Source organism: Gadus morhua, chromosome 22 (assembly GCF_902167405.1).
Source record: "Gadus morhua chromosome 22, gadMor3.0, whole genome shotgun sequence".
NCBI lineage: Eukaryota > Metazoa > Chordata > Actinopteri > Gadiformes > Gadidae > Gadus > Gadus morhua.
In genome coordinates, this window is record NC_044069.1 from 19,061,059 (window position 1) to 19,082,016 (window position 20,958).

Here is a 20,958-nt window from a genome sequence, read left to right on the forward strand (position 1 = left end):
TTAAGAAAGAATGATATTTCTGGTAGTGTGGCCCAGTGATCTAAAGCACTGGATGAGGGCTCCATTCGATTAGGAGGCGTGGGTTTAAATCGTACCACAGCCTGTCGATAACCTGCATCCAAGGAGCATTTTGAAAAGCTTTTCTCAAAAGGCAATACCGTCGACTGACAATGTGTCGCTTCAATACATAGAATCCCCTCAAACAAACTACAACAATCCTTGAAGACCTACAGAAGGTCTCATTTTTTTTATCTGCCATTGCCTCTTACCAATTTTGGAGTGAATTATGTAAATGAGAATCAATGCTAGATAATAAGCAGTAGTCAAAGTTGAACAACCTTAGTGTGCTTTTAAGGCATCTAAATGTACTTTGTAGTTAATAAATTGCCAGTGAACAGTTTGAGTATTTCAAAATTGCAGAATGTATTTTTCTGGTACACTGTTGACATTTTGTCAGAGAGACGATGGTTACTCAGAATAACGTTTTGTTAGGAAGAATGTAAACTCTACATGCCTCCAATGAGATTTGAACTCTGATCACTGGACTCAAAGGCAGGAGTGCTAACAATTACAACACAAAACCTATGCTTGTAGTACTTTATGAATACAGAATTCTCCCAAGTCTGACCTAGGGCAAATATATTCACTAACTTGCAAAAGAAACTCCTTGGTTTAAGTGATTTCAATTATTTCTAACTTCATTTCAAGAAAGGTTGGAGCAATCCATGGTCATGAGGTAGCTGGCTCAAATGTACGGGCTCGTCCCGGATTTGAACCCGGGACCACTCGCACCCGAAGCGAGAATCATACCCCTAGACCAACGAGCCACTGTATCTTAAAATGATTAGTCAATTTCATCAGTTGGTCAAACGATAAGCAGGGGTGCAACAGTTTCAGAGCAATTGTTTAGTTCAAACTCAATGCCACCAACTTACAATATTCATTCTTCATTTGGACTGCCTTAAATTCAGATTTTGTAATGCAAAAATAGTTACAGATGTCCTATGATATAGTGTTGCCGAGTTGTCCAAGATGCTGAATTTAGGCTCCAGTTCGAGGAGGCGCTTTTTCAAAGCCTTTGCAAGGGCTTTCAACCCTTTGCATTGAATCATCATTTTGAAAGGCAATTAAGAAAGAATGATATTTCTGGTAGTGTGGCCCAGTGATCTAAAGCACTGGATGAGGGCTCCATTCGATTAGGAGGCGTGGGTTTAAATCCTACCACAGCCTGTCGATAACCTGCATCCAAGGAGCATTTTGAAAAGCTTTTCTCAAAAGGCAATACCGTCGACCGACAATTTTTCGCTTCAATACATAGAATCCCCTCAAACAAACTACAACATTCCTTGAAGACCTACACAAGGTCTCATTTTGTTTATCCTTCATTGCCTCTTACCAAATTTGGAGTGAATTATATAAATGAGAATCAATGCTAGATAATAAGCAGTAGTCAAAGTTGAGCAACCTTAGTGTGCTTTTAAGGCGTCTAAATGTACGTTGTGGTTGGTAAATTGCCAGTGAACAGTTTGAGTATTTCAACATTGCAGAATGTATTTTTCTGGTACACTGTTGAAATTTTGTCAGAGAAACGATGGTTACTCAGAATAACGTTTTGTTAGGAAGAATGTAAACTCTACATGCCTCCAATGAGATTTGAACTCTGATCACTGGACTCAAAGGCAGGAGTGCTAACAATTACAACACAAAACCTATGCTTGTAGTACTTCATGAATACAGAATTGTCCCAAGTCTGACCTAGGTCAAATATATTCTTGCGAAGGAAACTCCTTGGTTTAAGTGATTTCAATTATTTCTAACTTCATTTCAAGAAAGGTTGGAGCAATCCATGGTCATGAGGTAGTTGGCTCAAATGTACGGGCTCGTCCGGGATTTGAACCCGGGACCTCTCGCACCCGAAGCGAGAATCATACCCCTAGACCAACGAGCCACTGTATCTTAAAGAGATAAGTCAATTTCAGCAGTTGGTCAAACGATAAGCAGGGGTGCAACAGTTTCAGAGCAATTGTTTAGTTCAAACTCAATGCCACCAACTTACAATATTCATTCTTCATTTGGACTGCCATAAATTCAGATTTTGTAATGCAAAAATAGGTACAGATGTCATATGATACAGTGTTGCCGAGTTGTCCAAGATGCTGAATTTAGGCTCCAGTTCGAGGAGGCGCTTTTTCAAAGCCTTTGCAAGGGCTTTCAACCCTTTGCATTGAAGCATCATTTTGAAAGGCAATTAAGAAAGAATGATATTTCTGGTAGTGTGGCCCAGTGATCTAAAGCACTGGATGAGGGCTCCATTCGATTAGGAGGCGTGGGTTTAAATCCTACCACAGCCTGTCGATAACCTGCATCCAAGGAGCATTTTGAAAAGCTTTTCTCAAAAGGCAATACCGTCGACTGACAATGTGTCGCTTCAATACATAGAATCCCCTCAAACAAACTACAACATTCCTTGAAGACCTACAGAAGGTCTCATTTTGTTGATCTGTCATTGCCCCTTACCAATTTTGGAGTGAATTATGTAAATGAGAATCAATGCTAGATAATAAGCAGTAGTCAAAGTTGAGCAACCTTAGTGTGCTTTTAAGGCGTCTAAATGTACGTTGTGGTTGGTAAATTGCCAGTGAACAGTTTGAGTATTTCAACATTGCAGAATGTATTTTTCTGGTACACTGTCGAAATTTTGTCAGAGAAACGATGGTTACTCAGAATAACGTTTTGTTAGGAAGAATGTAAACTCTACATGCCTCCAATGAGATTTGAACTCTGATCACTGGACTCAAAGGCAGGAGTGCTAACAATTACAACACAAAACCTATGCTTGTAGTACTTCATGAATACAGAATTGTCCCAAGTCTGACCTAGGTCAAATATATTCTTGCGAAGGAAACTCCTTGGTTTAAGTGATTTCAATTATTTCTAACTTCATTTCAAGAAAGGTTGGAGCAATCCATGGTCATGAGGTAGTTGGCTCAAATGTACGGGCTCGTCCGGGATTTGAACCCGGGACCTCTCGCACCCGAAGCGAGAATCATACCCCTAGACCAACGAGCCACTGTATCTTAAAGAGATAAGTCAATTTCAGCAGTTGGTCAAACGATAAGCAGGGGTGCAACAGTTTCAGAGCAATTGTTTAGTTCAAACTCAATGCCACCAACTTACAATATTCATTCTTCATTTGGACTGCCATAAATTCAGATTTTGTAATGCAAAAATAGTTACAGATGTCATATGATACAGTGTTGCCGAGTTGTCCAAGATGCTGAATTTAGGCTCCAGTTCGAGGAGGCGCTTTTTCAAAGCCTTTGCAAGGGCTTTCAACCCTTTGCATTGAAGCATCATTTTGAAAGGCAATTAAGAAAGAATGATATTTCTGGTAGTGTGGCCCAGTGATCTAAAGCACTGGATGAGGGCTCCATTCGATTAGGAGGCGTGGGTTTAAATCCTACCACAGCCTGTCGATAACCTGCATCCAAGGAGCATTTTGAAAAGCTTTTCTCAAAAGGCAATACCGTCGACTGACAATGTGTCGCTTCAATACATAGAATCCCCTCAAACAAACTACAACATTCCTTGAAGACCTACAGAAGGTCTCATTTTGTTTATCTGTCATTGCCTCTTACCAATTTTGGAGTGAATTATGTAAATGAGAATCAATGCTAGATAATAAGCAGTAGTCAAAGTTGAACAACCTTAGTGTGCTTTTAAGGCATCTAAATGTACTTTGTAGTTAATAAATTGCCAGTGAAAAGCTTGAGTATTTCAAAATTGCAGAATGTATTTTTCTGGTACACTGTTGACATTTTGTCAGAGAGACGATGGTTACTCAGAATAACGTTTTGTTAGGAAGAATGTAAACTCTACATGCCTCCAATGAGATTTGAACTCTGATCACTGGACTCAAAGGCAGGAGTGCTAACAATTACAACACAAAACCTATGCTTGTAGTACTTTATGAATACAGAATTCTCCCAAGTCTGACCTAGGGCAAATATATACACTAACTTGCGAAAGAAACTCCATGGTTTAAGTGATTTCAATTATTTCTAACTTCATTTCAAGAAAGGTTGGAGCAATCCATGGTCATGAGGTAGTTACCTCAAATGTACGGGCTCGTCCGGGATTTGAACCCGGGACCTCTCGCACCCGAAGCGAGAATCATACCCCTAGACCAACGAGCCACTGATGCTTAAATTGATAAGCCAATTTCTGAAATTGGTCAAACGATAAGCAGGGGTGCAACAGTTTCAGAACAATTGTTTGGTTCAAACTCAATGCCACCAACTTACAATATTCATTCTTCACTTGGACTGCCTCGAATTCTGATTTTGTAATGCAAAAATAGTTACAGATGTCATATGATATAGTTTTGCCGAGTTGTCCAAGATGCTGAATTTAGGCTCCAGTTCGAGGAGGCGCTTTTTCAAAGCCTTTGCAAGGGCTTTCAACCCTTTGCATTGAAGCATCATTTTGAAAGGCAATTAAGAAAGAATGATATTTCTGGTAGTGGGGCCCAGTGATCTAAAGCACTGGATGAGGGCTCCATTCGATTAGGAGGCGTGGGTTTAAATCCTACCACAGCCTGTCGATAACCTGCATCCAAGGAGCATTTTGAAAAGCTTTTCTCAAAAGGCAATACCGTCGACTGACAATGTGTCGCTTCAATACATAGAATCCCCTCAAACAAACTACAACAATCCTTGAAGACCTACAGAAGGTCTCATTTTTTTTATCTGTCATTGCCTCTTACCAATTTTGGAGTGAATTATGTAAATGAGAATCAATGCTAGATAATAAGCAGTAGTCAAAGTTGAACAACCTTAGTGTGCTTTTAAGGCATCTAAATGTACTTTGTAGTTAATAAATTGCCAGTGAACAGTTTGAGTATTTCAAAATTGCAGAATGTATTTTTCTGGTACACTGTTGACATTTTGTCAGAGAGACGATGGTTACTCAGAATAACGTTTTGTTAGGAAGAATGTAAACTCTACATGCCTCCAATGAGATTTGAACTCTGATCACTGGACTCAAAGGCAGGAGTGCTAACAATTACAACACAAAACCTATGCTTGTAGTACTTTATGAATACAGAATTCTCCCAAGTCTGACCTAGGGCAAATATATTCACTAACTTGCAAAAGAAACTCCTTGGTTTAAGTGATTTCAATTATTTCTAACTTCATTTCAAGAAAGGTTGGAGCAATCCATGGTCATGAGGTAGCTGGCTCAAATGTACGGGCTCGTCCCGGATTTGAACCCGGGACCACTCGCACCCGAAGCGAGAATCATACCCCTAGACCAACGAGCCACTGTATCTTAAAATGATTAGTCAATTTCATCAGTTGGTCAAACGATAAGCAGGGGTGCAACAGTTTCAGAGCAATTGTTTAGTTCAAACTCAATGCCACCAACTTACAATATTCATTCTTCATTTGGACTGCCTTAAATTCAGATTTTGTAATGCAAAAATAGTTACAGATGTCCTATGATATAGTGTTGCCGAGTTGTCCAAGATGCTGAATTTAGGCTCCAGTTCGAGGAGGCGCTCTTTCATAGCCTTTGCAAGGGCTTTCAACCCTTTGCATTGAAGCATCATTTTGAAAGGCAATTAAGAAAGAATGATATTTCTGGTAGTGTGGCCCAGTGATCTAAAGCACTGGATGAGGGCTCCATTCGATTAGGAGGCGTGGGTTTAAATCCAACCACAGCCTGTCGATAACCTGCATCCAAGGAGCATTTTGAAAAGCTTTTCTCAAAAGGCAATACCGTCGACCGACAATTTTTCGCTTCAATACATAGAATCCCCTCAAACAAACTACAACATTCCTTGAAGACCTACACAAGGTCTCATTTTGTTTATCCTTCATTGCCTCTTACCAAATTTGGAGTGAATTATGTAAATGAGAATCAATGCTAGATAATAAGCAGTAGTCAAAGTTGAGCAACCTTAGTGTGCTTTTAAGGCGTCTAAATGTACGTTGTGGTTGGTAAATTGCCAGTGAACAGTTTGAGTATTTCAACATTGCAGAATGTATTTTTCTGGTACACTGTTGAAATTTTGTCAGAGAAACGATGGTTACTCAGAATAACGTTTTGTTAGGAAGAATGTAAACTCTACATGCCTCCAATGAGATTTGAACTCTGATCACTGGACTCAAAGGCAGGAGTGCTAACAATTACAACACAAAACCTATGCTTGTAGTACTTCATGAATACAGAATTGTCCCAAGTCTGACCTAGGTCAAATATATTCTTGCGAAGGAAACTCCTTGGTTTAAGTGATTTCAATTATTTCTAACTTCATTTCAAGAAAGGTTGGAGCAATCCATGGTCATGAGGTAGTTGGCTCAAATGTACGGGCTCGTCCGGGATTTGAACCCGGGACCTCTCGCACCCGAAGCGAGAATCATACCCCTAGACCAACGAGCCACTGTATCTTAAAGAGATAAGTCAATTTCAGCAGTTGGTCAAACGATAAGCAGGGGTGCAACAGTTTCAGAGCAATTGTTTAGTTCAAACTCAATGCCACCAACTTACAATATTCATTCTTCATTTGGACTGCCATAAATTCAGATTTTGTAATGCAAAAATAGGTACAGATGTCATATGATACAGTGTTGCCGAGTTGTCCAAGATGCTGAATTTAGGCTCCAGTTCGAGGAGGCGCTTTTTCAAAGCCTTTGCAAGGGCTTTCAACCCTTTGCATTGAAGCATCATTTTGAAAGGCAATTAAGAAAGAATGATATTTCTGGTAGTGTGGCCCAGTGATCTAAAGCACTGGATGAGGGCTCCATTCGATTAGGAGGCGTGGGTTTAAATCCTACCACAGCCTGTCGATAACCTGCATCCAAGGAGCATTTTGAAAAGCTTTTCTCAAAAGGCAATACCGTCGACTGACAATGTGTCGCTTCAATACATAGAATCCCCTCAAACAAACTACAACATTCCTTGAAGACCTACAGAAGGTCTCATTTTGTTGATCTGTCATTGCCCCTTACCAATTTTGGAGTGAATTATGTAAATGAGAATCAATGCTAGATAATAAGCAGTAGTCAAAGTTGAGCAACCTTAGTGTGCTTTTAAGGCGTCTAAATGTACGTTGTGGTTGGTAAATTGCCAGTGAACAGTTTGAGTATTTCAACATTGCAGAATGTATTTTTCTGGTACACTGTCGAAATTTTGTCAGAGAAACGATGGTTACTCAGAATAACGTTTTGTTAGGAAGAATGTAAACTCTACATGCCTCCAATGAGATTTGAACTCTGATCACTGGACTCAAAGGCAGGAGTGCTAACAATTACAACACAAAACCTATGCTTGTAGTACTTCATGAATACAGAATTGTCCCAAGTCTGACCTAGGTCAAATATATTCTTGCGAAGGAAACTCCTTGGTTTAAGTGATTTCAATTATTTCTAACTTCATTTCAAGAAAGGTTGGAGCAATCCATGGTCATGAGGTAGTTGGCTCAAATGTACGGGCTCGTCCGGGATTTGAACCCGGGACCTCTCGCACCCGAAGCGAGAATCATACCCCTAGACCAACGAGCCACTGTATCTTAAAGAGATAAGTCAATTTCAGCAGTTGGTCAAACGATAAGCAGGGGTGCAACAGTTTCAGAGCAATTGTTTAGTTCAAACTCAATGCCACCAACTTACAATATTCATTCTTCATTTGGACTGCCATAAATTCAGATTTTGTAATGCAAAAATAGTTACAGATGTCATATGATACAGTGTTGCCGAGTTGTCCAAGATGCTGAATTTAGGCTCCAGTTCGAGGAGGCGCTTTTTCAAAGCCTTTGCAAGGGCTTTCAACCCTTTGCATTGAAGCATCATTTTGAAAGGCAATTAAGAAAGAATGATATTTCTGGTAGTGTGGCCCAGTGATCTAAAGCACTGGATGAGGGCTCCATTCGATTAGGAGGCGTGGGTTTAAATCCTACCACAGCCTGTCGATAACCTGCATCCAAGGAGCATTTTGAAAAGCTTTTCTCAAAAGGCAATACCGTCGACTGACAATGTGTCGCTTCAATACATAGAATCCCCTCAAACAAACTACAACATTCCTTGAAGACCTACAGAAGGTCTCATTTTGTTTATCTGTCATTGCCTCTTACCAATTTTGGAGTGAATTATGTAAATGAGAATCAATGCTAGATAATAAGCAGTAGTCAAAGTTGAACAACCTTAGTGTGCTTTTAAGGCATCTAAATGTACTTTGTAGTTAATAAATTGCCAGTGAAAAGCTTGAGTATTTCAAAATTGCAGAATGTATTTTTCTGGTACACTGTTGACATTTTGTCAGAGAGACGATGGTTACTCAGAATAACGTTTTGTTAGGAAGAATGTAAACTCTACATGCCTCCAATGAGATTTGAACTCTGATCACTGGACTCAAAGGCAGGAGTGCTAACAATTACAACACAAAACCTATGCTTGTAGTACTTTATGAATACAGAATTCTCCCAAGTCTGACCTAGGGCAAATATATACACTAACTTGCGAAAGAAACTCCATGGTTTAAGTGATTTCAATTATTTCTAACTTCATTTCAAGAAAGGTTGGAGCAATCCATGGTCATGAGGTAGTTACCTCAAATGTACGGGCTCGTCCGGGATTTGAACCCGGGACCTCTCGCACCCGAAGCGAGAATCATACCCCTAGACCAACGAGCCACTGATGCTTAAATTGATAAGCCAATTTCTGAAATTGGTCAAACGATAAGCAGGGGTGCAACAGTTTCAGAACAATTGTTTGGTTCAAACTCAATGCCACCAACTTACAATATTCATTCTTCACTTGGACTGCCTCGAATTCTGATTTTGTAATGCAAAAATAGTTACAGATGTCATATGATATAGTTTTGCCGAGTTGTCCAAGATGCTGAATTTAGGCTCCAGTTCGAGGAGGCGCTTTTTCAAAGCCTTTGCAAGGGCTTTCAACCCTTTGCATTGAAGCATCATTTTGAAAGGCAATTAAGAAAGAATGATATTTCTGGTAGTGTGGCCCAGTGATCTAAAGCACTGGATGAGGGCTCCATTCGATTAGGAGGCGTGGGTTTAAATCCTACCACAGCCTGTCGATAACCTGCATCCAAGGAGCATTTTGAAAAGCTTTTCTCAAAAGGCAATACCGTCGACTGACAATGTGTCGCTTCAATACATAGAATCCCCTCAAACAAACTACAACAATCCTTGAAGACCTACAGAAGGTCTCATTTTTTTTATCTGTCATTGCCTCTTACCAATTTTGGAGTGAATTATGTAAATGAGAATCAATGCTAGATAATAAGCAGTAGTCAAAGTTGAACAACCTTAGTGTGCTTTTAAGGCATCTAAATGTACTTTGTAGTTAATAAATTGCCAGTGAACAGTTTGAGTATTTCAAAATTGCAGAATGTATTTTTCTGGTACACTGTTGACATTTTGTCAGAGAGACGATGGTTACTCAGAATAACGTTTTGTTAGGAAGAATGTAAACTCTACATGCCTCCAATGAGATTTGAACTCTGATCACTGGACTCAAAGGCAGGAGTGCTAACAATTACAACACAAAACCTATGCTTGTAGTACTTTATGAATACAGAATTCTCCCAAGTCTGACCTAGGGCAAATATATTCACTAACTTGCAAAAGAAACTCCTTGGTTTAAGTGATTTCAATTATTTCTAACTTCATTTCAAGAAAGGTTGGAGCAATCCATGGTCATGAGGTAGTTCGCTCAAATGTACGGGCTCGTCCCGGATTTGAACCCGGGACCTCTCGCACCCGAAGCGAGAATCATACCCCTGGACCAACGAGCCACTGTATCTTAAAGAGATAAGTCAATTTCAGCAGTTGGTCAAACGATAAGCAGGGGTGCAACAGTTTCAGAGCAATTGTTTAGTTCAAACTCAATGCCACCAACTTACAATATTCATTCTTCATTTGGACTGCCTTAAATTCAGATTTTGTAATGCAAAAATAGTTACAGATGTCCTATGATATAGTGTTGCCGAGTTGTCCAAGATGCTGAATTTAGGCTCCAGTTCGAGGAGGCGCTTTTTCAAAGCCTTTGCAAGGGCTTTCAACCCTTTGCATTGAAGCATCATTTTGAAAGGCAATTAAGAAAGAATGATATTTCTGGTAGTGTGGCCCAGTGATCTAAAGCACTGGATGAGGGCTCCATTCGATTAGGAGGCGTGGGTTTAAATCCTACCACAGCCTGTTGATAACCTGCATCCAAGGAGCATTCTGAAAAGCTTTTCTCAAAAGGCAATACCGTCGACCGACAATTTTTCGCTTCAATACATAGAATCCCCTCAAACAAACTACAACATTCCTTGAAGACCTACACAAGGTCTCATTTTGTTTATCCTTCATTGCCTCTTACCAAATTTGGAGTGAATTATGTAAATGAGAATCAATGCTAGATAATAAGCAGTAGTCAAAGTTGAGCAACCTTAGTGTGCTTTTAAGGCGTCTAAATGTACGTTGTGGTTGGTAAATTGCCAGTGAACAGTTTGAGTATTTCAAAATTGCAGAATGTATTTTTCTGGTACACTGTTGACATTTTGTCAGAGAGACGATGGTTACTCAGAATAACGTTTTGTTAGGAAGAATGTAAACTCTACATGCCTCCAATGAGATTTGAACTCTGATCACTGGACTCAAAGGCAGGAGTGCTAACAATTACAACACAAAACCTATGCTTGTAGTACTTTATGAATACAGAATTCTCCCAAGTCTGACCTAGGGCAAATATATTCACTAACTTGCAAAAGAAACTCCTTGGTTTAAGTGATTTCAATTATTTCTAACTTCATTTCAAGAAAGGTTGGAGCAATCCATGGTCATGAGGTAGTTCGCTCAAATGTACGGGCTCGTCCCGGATTTGAACCCGGGACCTCTCGCACCCGAAGCGAGAATCATACCCCTGGACCAACGAGCCACTGTATCTTAAAGAGATAAGTCAATTTCAGCAGTTGGTCAAACGATAAGCAGGGGTGCAACAGTTTCAGAGCAATTGTTTAGTTCAAACTCAATGCCACCAACTTACAATATTCATTCTTCATTTGGACTGCCTTAAATTCAGATTTTGTAATGCAAAAATAGTTACAGATGTCCTATGATATAGTGTTGCCGAGTTGTCCAAGATGCTGAATTTAGGCTCCAGTTCGAGGAGGCGCTTTTTCAAAGCCTTTGCAAGGGCTTTCAACCCTTTGCATTGAAGCATCATTTTGAAAGGCAATTAAGAAAGAATGATATTTCTGGTAGTGTGGCCCAGTGATCTAAAGCACTGGATGAGGGCTCCATTCGATTAGGAGGCGTGGGTTTAAATCCTACCACAGCCTGTTGATAACCTGCATCCAAGGAGCATTCTGAAAAGCTTTTCTCAAAAGGCAATACCGTCGACCGACAATTTTTCGCTTCAATACATAGAATCCCCTCAAACAAACTACAACATTCCTTGAAGACCTACACAAGGTCTCATTTTGTTTATCCTTCATTGCCTCTTACCAAATTTGGAGTGAATTATGTAAATGAGAATCAATGCTAGATAATAAGCAGTAGTCAAAGTTGAGCAACCTTAGTGTGCTTTTAAGGCGTCTAAATGTACGTTGTGGTTGGTAAATTGCCAGTGAACAGTTTGAGTATTTCAAAATTGCAGAATGTATTTTTCTGGTACACTGTTGACATTTTGTCAGAGAGACGATGGTTACTCAGAATAACGTTTTGTTAGGAAGAATGTAAACTCTACATGCCTCCAATGAGATTTGAACTCTGATCACTGGACTCAAAGGCAGGAGTGCTAACAATTACAACACAAAACCTATGCTTGTAGTACTTTATGAATACAGAATTCTCCCAAGTCTGACCTAGGGCAAATATATACACTAACTTGCGAAAGAAACTCCTTGGTTTAAGTGATTTCAATTATTTCTAACTTCATTTCAAGAAAGGTTGGAGCAATCCATGGTCATGAGGTAGTTACCTCAAATGTACGGGCTCGTCCGGGATTTGAACCCGGGACCTCTCGCACCCGAAGCGAGAATCATACCCCTAGACCAACGAGCCACCGATGCTTAAATTGATAAGCCAATTTCTGAAATTGGTCAAACGATAAGCAGGGGTGCAACAGTTTCAGAACAATTGTTTGGTTCAAACTCAATGCCACCAACTTACAATATTCATTCTTCACTTGGACTGCCTCGAATTCTGATTTTGTAATGCAAAAATAGTTACAGATGTCATATGATATAGTGTTGCCGAGTTGTCCAAGATGCTGAATTTAGGCTCCAGTTCGAGGAGGCGCTTTTTCAAAGCCTTTGCAAGGGCTTTCAACCCTTTGCATTGAAGCATCATTTTGAAAGGCAATTAAGAAAGAATGATATTTCTGGTAGTGTGGCCCAGTGATCTAAAGCACTGGATGAGGGCTCCATTCGATTAGGAGGCGTGGGTTTAAATCCTACCACAGCCTGTCGATAACCTGCATCCAAGGAGCATTTTGAAAAGCTTTTCTCAAAAGGCAATACCGTCGACTGACAATGTGTCGCTTCAATACATAGAATCCCCTCAAACAAACTACAACAATCCTTGAAGACCTACAGAAGGTCTCATTTTTTTTATCTGTCATTGCCTCTTACCAATTTTGGAGTGAATTATGTAAATGAGAATCAATGCTAGATAATAAGCAGTAGTCAAAGTTGAACAACCTTAGTGTGCTTTTAAGGCATCTAAATGTACTTTGTAGTTAATAAATTGCCAGTGAACAGTTTGAGTATTTCAAAATTGCAGAATGTATTTTTCTGGTACACTGTTGACATTTTGTCAGAGAGACGATGGTTACTCAGAATAACGTTTTGTTAGGAAGAATGTAAACTCTACATGCCTCCAATGAGATTTGAACTCTGATCACTGGACTCAAAGGCAGGAGTGCTAACAATTACAACACAAAACCTATGCTTGTAGTACTTTATGAATACAGAATTCTCCCAAGTCTGACCTAGGGCAAATATATTCACTAACTTGCAAAAGAAACTCCTTGGTTTAAGTGATTTCAATTATTTCTAACTTCATTTCAAGAAAGGTTGGAGCAATCCATGGTCATGAGGTAGTTGGCTCAAATGTACGGGCTCGTCCGGGATTTGAACCCGGGACCTCTCGCACCCGAAGCGAGAATCATACCCCTAGACCAACGAGCCACTGTATCTTAAAATGATAAGTCAATTTCAGCAGTTGGTCAAACGATAAGCAGGGGTGCAACAGTTTCAGAGCAATTGTTTAGTTCAAACTCAATGCCACCAACTTACAATATTCATTCTTCATTTGGACTGCCTTAAATTCAGATTTTGTAATGCAAAAATAGTTACAGATGTCCTATGATATAGTGTTGCCGAGTTGTCCAAGATGCTGAATTTAGGCTCCAGTTCGAGGAGGCGCTTTTTCAAAGCCTTTGCAAGGGCTTTCAACCCTTTGCATTGAAGCATCATTTTGAAAGGCAATTAAGAAAGAATGATATTTCTGGTAGTGTGGCCCAGTGATCTAAAGCACTGGATGAGGGCTCCATTCGATTAGGAGGCGTGGGTTTAAATCCTACCACAGCCTGTCGATAACCTGCATCCAAGGAGCATTTTGAAAAGCTTTTCTCAAAAGGCAATACCGTCGACTGACAATGTGTCGCTTCAATACATAGAATCACCTCAAACAATCTACAACATTCCTTGAAGACCTACAGAAGGTCTCATTTTGTTTATCTGTCATTGCCTCTTACCAAATTTGGAGTGAATTATGTCAATGAGAATCAATGCTAGATAATAAGCAGTAGTCAAAGTTGAACAACCTTAGTGTGCTTTTAAGGCGTCTAAATGTACGTTGTGGTTAATAAATTGCCAGTGAACAGTTTGAGTATATCAACATTGCAGAATGTATTTTTCTGGTACACTGTTGAAATTTTGTCAGAGAAACGATGGTTACTCAGAATAACGTTTTGTTAGGAAGAATGTAAACTCTACATGCCTCCAATGAGATTTGAACTCTGATCACTGGACTCAAAGGCAGGAGTGCTAACAATTACAACACAAAACCTATGCTTGTAGTACTTCATGAATACAGAATTGTCCCAAGTCTGACCTAGGGCAAATATATTCACTAACTTGCGAAGGAAACTCCTTGGTTTAAGTGATTTCAATTAATTCTAACTTCATATCAAGAAAGGTTGGATGGTCATGAGCTAGTTGGCTCAAATGTACGGGCTCGTCCCGGATTTGAACCCGGGACCTCTCGCACCCGAAGCGAGAATCATACCCCTAGACCAACGAGCCACTGTATCTTAAGATGATAAGTCAATTTCATCAGTTGGTCAAACGATAAGCAGGGGTGCAACAGTTTCAGAGCAATTGTTTAGTTCAAACTCAATGCCACCAACTTACAATATTCATTCTTCATTTGGACTGCCTTAAATTCAGATTTTGTAATGCAAAAATAGTTACAGATGTCCTATGATATAGTGTTGCCGAGTTGTCCAAGATGCTGAATTTAGGCTCCAGTTCGAGGAGGCGCTCTTTCAAAGCCTTTGCAAGGGCTTTCAACCCTTTGCATTGAAGCATCATTTTGAAAGGCAATTAAGAAAGAATGATATTTCTGGTAGTGTGGCCCAGTGATCTAAAGCACTGGATGAGGGCTCCATTCGATTAGGAGGCGTGGGTTTAAATCCTACCACAGCCTGTTGATAACCTGCATCCAAGGAGCATTCTGAAAAGCTTTTCTCAAAGGGCAATACCGTCGACCGACAATTTTTCGCTTCAATACATAGAATCCCCTCAAACAAACTACAACATTCCTTGAAGACCTACACAAGGTCTCATTTTGTTTATCCTTCATTGCCTCTTACCAAATTTGGAGTGAATTATGTAAATGAGAATCAATGCTAGATAATAAGCAGTAGTCAAAGTTGAGCAACCTTAGTGTGCTTTTAAGGCGTCTAAATGTACGTTGTGGTTGGTAAATTGCCAGTGAACAGTTTGAGTATTTCAAAATTGCAGAATGTATTTTTCTGGTACACTGTTGACATTTTGTCAGAGAGACGATGGTTACTCAGAATAACGTTTTGTTAGGAAGAATGTAAACTCTACATGCCTCCAATGAGATTTGAACTCTGATCACTGGACTCAAAGGCAGGAGTGCTAACAATTACAACACAAAACCTATGCTTGTAGTACTTTATGAATACAGAATTCTCCCAAGTCTGACCTAGGGCAAATATATACACTAACTTGCGAAAGAAACTCCTTGGTTTAAGTGATTTCAATTATTTCTAACTTCATTTCAAGAAAGGTTGGAGCAATCCATGGTCATGAGGTAGTTACCTCAAATGTACGGGCTCGTCCGGGATTTGAACCCGGGACCTCTCGCACCCGAAGCGAGAATCATACCCCTAGACCAACGAGCCACTGATGCTTAAATTGATAAGCCAATTTCTGAAATTGGTCAAACGATAAGCAGGGGTGCAACAGTTTCAGAACAATTGTTTGGTTCAAACTCAATGCCACCAACTTACAATATTCATTCTTCACTTGGACTGCCTCGAATTCTGATTTTGTAATGCAAAAATAGTTACAGATGTCATATGATATAGTGTTGCCGAGTTGTCCAAGATGCTGAATTTAGGCTCCAGTTCGAGGAGGCGCTTTTTCAAAGCCTTTGCAAGGGCTTTCAACCCTTTGCATTGAAGCATCATTTTGAAAGGCAATTAAGAAAGAATGATATTTCTGGTAGTGTGGCCCAGTGATCTAAAGCACTGGATGAGGGCTCCATTCGATTAGGAGGCGTGGGTTTAAATCCTACCACAGCCTGTCGATAACCTGCATCCAAGGAGCATTTTGAAAAGCTTTTCTCAAAAGGCAATACCGTCGACTGACAATGTGTCGCTTCAATACATAGAATCCCCTCAAACAAACTACAACAATCCTTGAAGACCTACAGAAGGTCTCATTTTTTTTATCTGTCATTGCCTCTTACCAATTTTGGAGTGAATTATGTAAATGAGAATCAATGCTAGATAATAAGCAGTAGTCAAAGTTGAACAACCTTAGTGTGCTTTTAAGGCATCTAAATGTACTTTGTAGTTAATAAATTGCCAGTGAACAGTTTGAGTATTTCAAAATTGCAGAATGTATTTTTCTGGTACACTGTTGACATTTTGTCAGAGAGACGATGGTTACTCAGAATAACGTTTTGTTAGGAAGAATGTAAACTCTACATGCCTCCAATGAGATTTGAACTCTGATCACTGGACTCAAAGGCAGGAGTGCTAACAATTACAACACAAAACCTATGCTTGTAGTACTTTATGAATACAGAATTCTCCCAAGTCTGACCTAGGGCAAATATATTCACTAACTTGCAAAAGAAACTCCTTGGTTTAAGTGATTTCAATTATTTCTAACTTCATTTCAAGAAAGGTTGGAGCAATCCATGGTCATGAGGTAGTTGGCTCAAATGTACGGGCTCGTCCGGGATTTGAACCCGGGACCTCTCGCACCCGAAGCGAGAATCATACCCCTAGACCAACGAGCCACTGTATCTTAAAATGATAAGTCAATTTCAGCAGTTGGTCAAACGATAAGCAGGGGTGCAACAGTTTCAGAGCAATTGTTTAGTTCAAACTCAATGCCACCAACTTACAATATTCATTCTTCATTTGGACTGCCTTAAATTCAGATTTTGTAATGCAAAAATAGTTACAGATGTCCTATGATATAGTGTTGCCGAGTTGTCCAAGATGCTGAATTTAGGCTCCAGTTCGAGGAGGCGCTTTTTCAAAGCCTTTGCAAGGGCTTTCAACCCTTTGCATTGAAGCATCATTTTGAAAGGCAATTAAGAAAGAATGATATTTCTGGTAGTGTGGCCCAGTGATCTAAAGCACTGGATGAGGGCTCCATTCGATTAGGAGGCGTGGGTTTAAATCCTACCACAGCCTGTCGATAACCTGCATCCAAGGAGCATTTTGAAAAGCTTTTCTCAAAAGGCAATACCGTCGACTGACAATGTGTCGCTTCAATACATAGAATCACCTCAAACAATCTACAACATTCCTTGAAGACCTACAGAAGGTCTCATTTTGTTTATCTGTCATTGCCTCTTACCAAATTTGGAGTGAATTATGTCAATGAGAATCAATGCTAGATAATAAGCAGTAGTCAAAGTTGAACAACCTTAGTGTGCTTTTAAGGCGTCTAAATGTACGTTGTGGTTAATAAATTGCCAGTGAACAGTTTGAGTATATCAACATTGCAGAATGTATTTTTCTGGTACACTGTTGAAATTTTGTCAGAGAAACGATGGTTACTCAGAATAACGTTTTGTTAGGAAGAATGTAAACTCTACATGCCTCCAATGAGATTTGAACTCTGATCACTGGACTCAAAGGCAGGAGTGCTAACAATTACAACACAAAACCTATGCTTGTAGTACTTCATGAATACAGAATTGTCCCAAGTCTGACCTAGGGCAAATATATTCACTAACTTGCGAAGGAAACTCCTTGGTTTAAGTGATTTCAATTAATTCTAACTTCATATCAAGAAAGGTTGGATGGTCATGAGCTAGTTGGCTCAAATGTACGGGCTCGTCCCGGATTTGAACCCGGGACCTCTCGCACCCGAAGCGAGAATCATACCCCTAGACCAACGAGCCACTGTATCTTAAAGAGATAAGTCAATTTCAGCAGTTGGTCAAACGATAAGCAGGGGTGCAACAGTTTCAGAGCAATTGTTTAGTTCAAACTCAATGCCACCAACTTACAATATTCATTCTTCATTTGGACTGCCTTAAATTCAGATTTTGTAATGCAAAAATAGTTACAGATGTCCTATGATATAGTGTTGCCGAGTTGTCCAAGATGCTGAATTTAGGCTCCAGTTCGAGGAGGCGCTCTTTCAAAGCCTTTGCAAGGGCTTTCAACCCTTTGCATTGAAGCATCATTTTGAAAGGCAATTAAGAAAGAATGATATTTCTGGTAGTGTGGCCCAGTGATCTAAAGCACTGGATGAGGGCTCCATTCGATTAGGAGGCGTGGGTTTAAATCCTACCACAGCCTGTTGATAACCTGCATCCAAGGAGCATTCTGAAAAGCTTTTCTCAAAAGGCAATACCGTCGACCGACAATTTTTCGCTTCAATACATAGAATCCCCTCAAACAAACTACAACATTCCTTGAAGACCTACACAAGGTCTCATTTTGTTTATCCTTCATTGCCTCTTACCAAATTTGGAGTGAATTATGTAAATGAGAATCAATGCTAGATAATAAGCAGTAGTCAAAGTTGAGCAACCTTAGTGTGCTTTTAAGGCGTCTAAATGTACGTTGTGGTTGGTAAATTGCCAGTGAACAGTTTGAGTATTTCAACATTGCAGAATGTATTTTTCTGGTACACTGTTGAAATTTTGTCAGAGAAACGATGGTTACTCAGAATAACGTTTTGTTAGGAAGAATGTAAACTCTACATGCCTCCAATGAGATTTGAACTCTGATCACTGGACTCAAAGGCAGGAGTGCTAACAATTACAACACAAAACCTATGCTTGTAGTACTTTATGAATACAGAATTCTCCCAAGTCTGACCTAGGGCAAATATATACACTAACTTGCGAAAGAAACTCCTTGGTTTAAGTGATTTCAATTATTTCTAACTTCATTTCAAGAAAGATTGGAGCAATCCATGGTCATGAGGTAGTTACCTCAAATGTACGGGCTCGTCCGGGATTTGAACCCAGGACCTCTCGCACCCGAAGCGAGAATCATACCCCTAGACCAACGAGCCACTGATGCTTAAATTGATAAGCCAATTTCTGAAATTGGTCAAACGATAAGCAGGGGTGCAACAGTTTCAGAACAATTGTTTGGTTCAAACTCAATGCCACCAACTTACAATATTCATTCTTCACTTGGACTGCCTCGAATTCTGATTTTGTAATGCAAAAATAGTCACAGATGTCCTATGATATTGTGTTGCAGTGTTGTCCAAGATGCTGAATTTACGCTCCAGTTCGAGGAGGCGCTTTTTCAAATCCTTTCAATTTCAATTGGAGTCCCTCAGCATTTCAAGAATGATTGGTTCAATCCATGGCCTTGAGGTACTTTGCACAAACGTAAGGGCTCGTCCGGGATTTGAACCCAGGACCTCTCACACCCGAAGCGAGAATCATACCCCTAGACCAACGAGCCACAGAATCTGAAAATTAAATGTCAATTTCTGAATTTGGTCAAATGATAAGCAGGGGTGCAACATCTTCAGAACAATTGTTTAGTTCAAACTCAATGCCACCAACTTACAATATTCATTCTTCATTTGGACTGCCTTAAAGTCTGATTTTGTAATGCAAAAATAGTTACAGATGTCCTATGATTTGGTGTTGCCGAGTTGTCCAAGATGCTGAATTTAGGCTCCAGTTCGAGGAGGCGCTTTTTCAAATCCTTTGCAAGGGCTTTCAACCCTTTGCATTGAAGCATCATTTTGAAAGGCAATTAAGAAATAATGATATTTCTGGTAGTGTGGCCCAGTGATCTAAAGCACTGGATTAGGGCTCCATTCTATTAGGAGGCGTGGGTTTAAATCCTACCACAGCCTGTCGATAACCTGCATCCAAGGAGCATTTTGAAAAGCTTTTCTCAAAAGGCAATACCGTCGACTGACAATGTGTCGATACATAGAATCCCCTCAAACAAACTACAAAATTTCTTGAAGACCTACACAAGGTCCCATTTTGTTTATCCTTGATTGCCTCTTACCAAATTTGGAGTGAAATATGTAAATGAGAATCAATGCTACATAATAAGCAGTAGTCAAAGTTGAACAACCTTAGTGTGCTTTTAAGGCGTCTAAATGTACGTTGTGGTTAGTAAATTGCCAGTGAACAGTTTGAGTATTTCAACATTGCACATTGTATTTTTCTGGTATGCTGTTGAAATTTTGTCAGAGAGACGATGATTACTCAGCATAACGTTTTGTTAGGAAGAATGTAAACTCTACAAGCCTCCAATGAGATTTGAACTCTGATCACTGGACTCAAAGGCCGGAGTGCTAACAACTACACCAAGGACCCAGGAATAAAAGCACTTTATGAACACATAATTGTCCAAAGTCTGAATGATTTGTACTCCTTTTTACATTTCAGCAATGACCTGTCCTGTTGTATTTGCCTCAATATATTTTATTTCCAACGAAAGAAGGTTTTCGGGTTGATGGCAACTAAGGCAAAAATATTCACTGGCCTGCCAAGAAAACTCCTTGGATTAAGTGATTTCAATGGGAGTCCTTCAGCATTTCATGAAAGGTTGGACCAATCCATGGCCTGGAGGGACTTTGAAAGACATTGAGCACAAAAAAGAGGGCTCGTCCGGGATTTGAACCCGGGACCTCTCGCACCCAAAGCGAGAATCATACCCCTAGACCAACGAGCCTCTTATTTAACACCCTTTTGTAAAATTTATAAGTAGGTCAAATGATAAGCAGGGGTTCAACAGTTTCAGAACAAGTGTTTAGTTCAAACTCATTGCCACCAACTTACAACATTCATTCCTCATTTGGACAGCATGAAAGTCTTATTTTGTGATAAAAAAATAGTCACAAATTTCCTGTGATATAGTGTTGCCGAGTTGTACAAGGTGCTGTATTTAAACTCCAGTTCGAGGAGGCGTTTTTTTCAAATCCTTTGCAAGGGCTTTCAGCTCTTTGCATTGAAGCATCAATTTGAAAGGCCATTAAGAAAGAACAATATTTCTGGTTGTGGGGCCGAGCGTTCTAAGGTGCTGGATTAAGGCTCCAGTCTCTTAGGAGGTGTGGGGTCAAATCCTACCACCTCAAGTCAATAAGCAGCATTTTGAAATGCTTTTCTCAAAAGGCAATACTTTGGACTGAGAATGTGGTGCTTAAATGCTTAGAATCCCCTCATAAAAACTA

General features: G+C 39.8%; 19 non-coding genes across 19 annotated transcripts; all 19 read right to left on the reverse strand.

Annotated features, from left to right (window-relative positions):
* Positions 1 to 755: 755 nt before the first annotated feature.
* trnap-cgg (transfer RNA proline (anticodon CGG)) lies at positions 756 to 827 on the reverse strand. The gene has a single exon. It is a non-coding gene; the product is annotated as a tRNA-Pro (tRNA).
* A 1,049-nt stretch (positions 828 to 1,876) lies between these two features.
* On the reverse strand, positions 1,877 to 1,948 carry trnap-cgg (transfer RNA proline (anticodon CGG)). The gene has a single exon. It is a non-coding gene; the product is annotated as a tRNA-Pro (tRNA).
* Positions 1,949 to 2,997: 1,049 nt separating this feature from the next.
* trnap-cgg (transfer RNA proline (anticodon CGG)) lies at positions 2,998 to 3,069 on the reverse strand. The gene has a single exon. It is a non-coding gene; the product is annotated as a tRNA-Pro (tRNA).
* A 1,055-nt stretch (positions 3,070 to 4,124) lies between these two features.
* On the reverse strand, positions 4,125 to 4,196 carry trnap-cgg (transfer RNA proline (anticodon CGG)). Its single transcript has one exon. It is a non-coding gene; the product is annotated as a tRNA-Pro (tRNA).
* Positions 4,197 to 5,251: 1,055 nt separating this feature from the next.
* trnap-cgg (transfer RNA proline (anticodon CGG)) lies at positions 5,252 to 5,323 on the reverse strand. Its single transcript has one exon. It is a non-coding gene; the product is annotated as a tRNA-Pro (tRNA).
* Positions 5,324 to 6,372: 1,049 nt separating this feature from the next.
* Positions 6,373 to 6,444, reverse strand: trnap-cgg (transfer RNA proline (anticodon CGG)). Its single transcript has one exon. It is a non-coding gene; the product is annotated as a tRNA-Pro (tRNA).
* A 1,049-nt stretch (positions 6,445 to 7,493) lies between these two features.
* trnap-cgg (transfer RNA proline (anticodon CGG)) lies at positions 7,494 to 7,565 on the reverse strand. Its single transcript has one exon. It is a non-coding gene; the product is annotated as a tRNA-Pro (tRNA).
* A 1,055-nt stretch (positions 7,566 to 8,620) lies between these two features.
* On the reverse strand, positions 8,621 to 8,692 carry trnap-cgg (transfer RNA proline (anticodon CGG)). The gene has a single exon. It is a non-coding gene; the product is annotated as a tRNA-Pro (tRNA).
* Positions 8,693 to 9,747: 1,055 nt separating this feature from the next.
* Positions 9,748 to 9,819, reverse strand: trnap-cgg (transfer RNA proline (anticodon CGG)). Its single transcript has one exon. It is a non-coding gene; the product is annotated as a tRNA-Pro (tRNA).
* Positions 9,820 to 10,874: 1,055 nt separating this feature from the next.
* trnap-cgg (transfer RNA proline (anticodon CGG)) lies at positions 10,875 to 10,946 on the reverse strand. Its single transcript has one exon. It is a non-coding gene; the product is annotated as a tRNA-Pro (tRNA).
* Positions 10,947 to 12,001: 1,055 nt separating this feature from the next.
* Positions 12,002 to 12,073, reverse strand: trnap-cgg (transfer RNA proline (anticodon CGG)). The gene has a single exon. It is a non-coding gene; the product is annotated as a tRNA-Pro (tRNA).
* A 1,055-nt stretch (positions 12,074 to 13,128) lies between these two features.
* Positions 13,129 to 13,200, reverse strand: trnap-cgg (transfer RNA proline (anticodon CGG)). The gene has a single exon. It is a non-coding gene; the product is annotated as a tRNA-Pro (tRNA).
* A 1,047-nt stretch (positions 13,201 to 14,247) lies between these two features.
* trnap-cgg (transfer RNA proline (anticodon CGG)) lies at positions 14,248 to 14,319 on the reverse strand. Its single transcript has one exon. It is a non-coding gene; the product is annotated as a tRNA-Pro (tRNA).
* A 1,055-nt stretch (positions 14,320 to 15,374) lies between these two features.
* On the reverse strand, positions 15,375 to 15,446 carry trnap-cgg (transfer RNA proline (anticodon CGG)). Its single transcript has one exon. It is a non-coding gene; the product is annotated as a tRNA-Pro (tRNA).
* Positions 15,447 to 16,501: 1,055 nt separating this feature from the next.
* On the reverse strand, positions 16,502 to 16,573 carry trnap-cgg (transfer RNA proline (anticodon CGG)). Its single transcript has one exon. It is a non-coding gene; the product is annotated as a tRNA-Pro (tRNA).
* A 1,047-nt stretch (positions 16,574 to 17,620) lies between these two features.
* Positions 17,621 to 17,692, reverse strand: trnap-cgg (transfer RNA proline (anticodon CGG)). Its single transcript has one exon. It is a non-coding gene; the product is annotated as a tRNA-Pro (tRNA).
* A 1,055-nt stretch (positions 17,693 to 18,747) lies between these two features.
* trnap-cgg (transfer RNA proline (anticodon CGG)) lies at positions 18,748 to 18,819 on the reverse strand. The gene has a single exon. It is a non-coding gene; the product is annotated as a tRNA-Pro (tRNA).
* Positions 18,820 to 19,151: 332 nt separating this feature from the next.
* trnap-cgg (transfer RNA proline (anticodon CGG)) lies at positions 19,152 to 19,223 on the reverse strand. The gene has a single exon. It is a non-coding gene; the product is annotated as a tRNA-Pro (tRNA).
* A 1,164-nt stretch (positions 19,224 to 20,387) lies between these two features.
* Positions 20,388 to 20,459, reverse strand: trnap-ugg (transfer RNA proline (anticodon UGG)). The gene has a single exon. It is a non-coding gene; the product is annotated as a tRNA-Pro (tRNA).
* Positions 20,460 to 20,958: the final 499 nt, after the last annotated feature.